The 4,229-nt window shown below is 37.9% G+C and overlaps 1 protein-coding gene across 1 annotated transcript in view; it reads left to right on the forward strand.

Annotated features, from left to right (window-relative positions):
• LOC109475201 (cytosolic carboxypeptidase 6-like) overlaps nt 1-4,229 on the forward strand; it is a 79,701-nt gene that overhangs the window by 47,929 nt on the left and 27,543 nt on the right.

Consider the following 4,229-nt stretch of genomic DNA (forward strand, 5'->3'; position numbering starts at 1 on the left):
AAACATCATCTACCATTAAAGGCTCTCTAGTAGTAGAATCGCCAATTTTACCAGATTGGAGTCTACCCAAAGTCATCTATCAGTTTAAAATATGTTTGTAAGATGTTTGTTGTGTACTGTATATATTTATGTAAATGCTTTTACAGGTTGGATAGACTTCTTGGTGAGCCAACACCCCATAGCTCGAGTCCTCCGACAGCACCTTGTGTTCAAGATCGTCCCTATGCTCAACCCCGACGGTGTGTACTTGGGAAACTACAGGTAGGTAATACTAAGGCCACAGCAAGTTCTGTAAATCACTTTATATTCTTTGGAGGCCAAAAAACAGTTACTCAAGCAACTGGATATGATTTTGGAGACGGTCAGTGACACTGCTTTTCTGACAACTGATGAAAGGTAGTGGAAGATACCTGAAACGTCTGACCATTTCTAAAATCATATTCAGTTGCTTGAGTAACTTTTTTGTATCTTATTACCTGGATGTCTATCTGTCACTGATGTATACTCGTGGTGGTTTTTTGGTGGTTTTTGCGGTCACTTATGTAAAATTACCATGAAAAAATCAGGAATTACAGTAAATGCATGGAAAACTTTTCCCATTGGTGCTGTCCTTAGTGCTGAAACCCGTGATGTTATGATTTCTATGCTATCACATGTTCAGGAAACTACAAATGTACAGAACAGATGGCTATTACCCTTGTCTGCCTCTAAAGTACAGAGACAGTCTGGGTTTTAATGAACTGAACTGGATTTAGGCCATTTGTGAGCCATTATAAGCAGTAATGATGGCAGTTTGGGACTACAGGGAACCGGCGACATGACTTCGCCATTTGCAGAAAATGGCTGCTAAATCAATGGTAGTTATACCGGCCGATTACGCCATGTTCCTTCCGGTAATTTTCAAGTTAGCCCAAGCATCTGTTATGAGCATACTTTTTCTGTTGTCAAAGTTGTTGGGCCTAGGGTAAAGACTGTTATGTTTCCCACTAGACTCTAGCAAAAACCTACCGAGTCTAGCCCTTTCTCTTTTGGGTTGACCGCTAGCAAGGGACATAAAGTTTCCCTCTGACAATTAAGTGATGGAAAACGTTGTAGAACCATTTTTTAAACTGTTTCCCATATTCTTGTTGCAATTAAACACATGTCAAGCGATATAAATGTGTAGTAAACATTGCACTTCTTTAGAAAATTGATTGATATACTGAAAATATAATGTATGACTTGTGTAGTTCAAATTGATAAAATCCTATGCTGCGTCTACTACATGATTGTACATTGTAAATACATTAGCTTACTGCAGCCATGCTCCAAAAATGGTGAACTTCCTATAAACTGAAACTTTGCAAAATCTTATAGTCCCGCTTGCTTCCGGCATTTAATCTCAATAAGAAAGCTGAAAGACTAGATAGGAGTACAACATACATTGAATTAGATTGAGAAAAAACTTGTTACCTCTGCCAAGTCTTAGTATTAAGATCACTAGTCATTATTATAATAATAAGTAGGATGAAAAATATCTCCAAACAGCTTTTAAAAACTCTAAATTCTGCATGTCTGATAGGTACTGACAGAGAAATTGTACCCCTAACAGAGATTACACATAGCGTTTTTCTTATCGGACTAAAACAGTTGGCAGGTTTCTGTATTTATACTGCTGTGGAGAGATATAGGAGCATTGACTGTGCCTTAACTTTGTAAATGTTAATATATAAGTGGTAATTTTACTACCATAATTGCTGTCAGACTGAGGGAAGTTGCATGAAAAGTTTTGATTTGACTTAGCATGAAAGTTCATCAGTGTTGGTACAAGTCATTATGAAATAAAGACTAAAGTTTAACTTCCAACATTAACCACACTGAAGTTTTGATTTGAATTAGCATAAATCTTTTGAAAACAATGATTCCAAAGTAAATACATGATGGTAGAGATTTCAAAATAAATGCTGTAATGCTTGTAATACTATTCTGTAGTATAACCTGGCAAGTTGGGGTGTCATGAATTTGTGGTGAAGAGATCACCATGAAAATAAAACCACCGTGAAACTTTTACAATTTACAATTTACAGTACTTGCAATCCATGAAGGACGCTTTGTTCCAATTTTTTTTTGCAGCTGCATGATATTCCTTTTGATCTGAATCAACTTTGAAGTGGAAAATGACATACCTTGTAGCTTTTGTAGGCACGCAATCATAGAAAACATTATAATCATGATGATTTTACCTTGACACAAGAACTAAATATTTGTTTGAAGTAGTGATTTTGCATGGCAAAGAGGAATCTGGCATTGTAGCAGGGCAAGAATAAGTGGAGCTAAAATTGCTGCAGCTTAAAAAAATTTGCAGGTGTTGAAAGATTGGGCCGTAAAATAGAACAGACTTTAGTCATGACTCACTCACTCACTCACTCACTCACTCACTCACTCACTCACTCACTCACTCACTCACTCACTCACTCACTCACTCACTCACTCACTCACTCACTCACTCACTCACTCACTCACTCAATCGCTTGCTCACTCATTCACTCACTCCCATAGCTAAAAGCTGTACGGGCAGTCTGACTGGAAAAAAAGATTAACTGTAGTAAATACAATGTATATGCATCCTTATATGAAAAATATATGACGTATGATTTGTATAGCTTAAAAAATAAAATTCTGTGCTACTTCTTTCCTTCAACCACGATAGAGAAAGAAGGAATAAGAGGCATTGGCCCTATTTTCCATGTTTTGATTGAACGGTAACCATTATTATTTCCAAATTGACTTATAGGAAACTAGTTCTCCATATAGCTCAGGGTTGAATAAGGTTAACCTTCATAATGGAGCCAGGTGAATGCAGAGCGGTCATTGAGGTCCTGTAGACAAGGGTTGTTCATTAGTATCCCAGACTCATTTCCTTTTGGCAGAGAGAACCAAAACTTGGCACTGTTTTTTGTCTTCAAATGACTAAGAATTGTGCCAAGTTTCATGTCTCTACCTCGATAGAGATTTCAGACTACCAGAAAGTGTTTTGGGTATCTCTGAATCTTTATACTTAAGTCATGTTGCTGAGTTGGCAGCTTGCCCCTTTGCCAACCTTCAACTTCAGACTACATCACTTGGACGTCTTTTAACATTCTAAGTGTGTGACTCTAATTGCATGGAGCCTCTTGGACACTGTTAAGTTGTGTGTTAGTATTTTGCTACTGTTGTCAATGTATTATCATTCATGTTTTGTATATTCCCTGTGTGTTGTAATGTGTGTTAGAATGGACCACAGGAAGAATAGCTGATGTCTTGAACATGTATGCTAAATGTGGGTCCCAATAAAGTCAAGTCAAGACAAGGAAAGTTTGCTTATTATTTTGCAGGTGTTCGTTGATGGGTTTTGACCTGAACCGGCACTGGCAGGACCCGTCCCCCTGGGCCCACCCTACCCTCCAGGCAACCAAACAACTACTCATGGACCTGAACGGAGATGAGGTCAGAAATTCATCATACTTTTGTTTCTTTGACATAGTTTCTGGTCATTCTTTTAATGTTGTAAGTTGAATCAATCTTATATCCAGCTTAGTGATATCTGTGAGATAGAAAATATATGCAATGTCGCTGATGGAAAACATGTTCTTTAGAGGTGAGGTCAGAAACTCATAATACTTTTGTTTCTTTGCCATAGTTTTTTTTGTTTGTTTCATAACCATATATTTCACCAGGCCGAACTTACACTTTGTTTAAAGGCATCCAATGCAATTTCAGGGTGACAAAACTGGGTTTTCAAATTTCTAAACATTCTTTTAAGTATGTAGTAAGTTGAATCAATTCCAGACAGATTTCCTGACATTGCATTTGGTACCATCAGACGTGAGTTTATTAGTCATTTTCTACATCATACATAGTCTGCCAATATTTTCTTCTGTCTTCAAGCGTTGAAAGTTTTTTGTTATAAATATGTTACTGTTAGAAGTTCACCTCAAACAAAAAAAGGATCAGAAGTACTGAAGTCTTCTTTTTGGTTCCCCAACCTCATTGTGACTCCACTCAAAAACTGGTGAGCGTATACATGTATATGTGCAATGGGCTGTCATCTCACAGCATGGCTTCTATAGGTAGAACCACCGTTAGTATTCCGCGGCTTACTTCCAGTGACAGTGACAAATGGCACGTAGTGTTCACGTAATGTTCGCAGGAAATGGAGCTTAGGGGTCACATGTACCAAGACAGGGAATCAAGGCCCTGGAGCTGCCCCT

Source organism: Branchiostoma belcheri, unplaced genomic scaffold (assembly GCF_001625305.1).
Source record: "Branchiostoma belcheri isolate BF01 breed outbred unplaced genomic scaffold, Haploidv18h27 scaffold33, whole genome shotgun sequence".
In the NCBI taxonomy this organism is placed as follows: domain Eukaryota; kingdom Metazoa; phylum Chordata; class Leptocardii; order Amphioxiformes; family Branchiostomatidae; genus Branchiostoma; species Branchiostoma belcheri.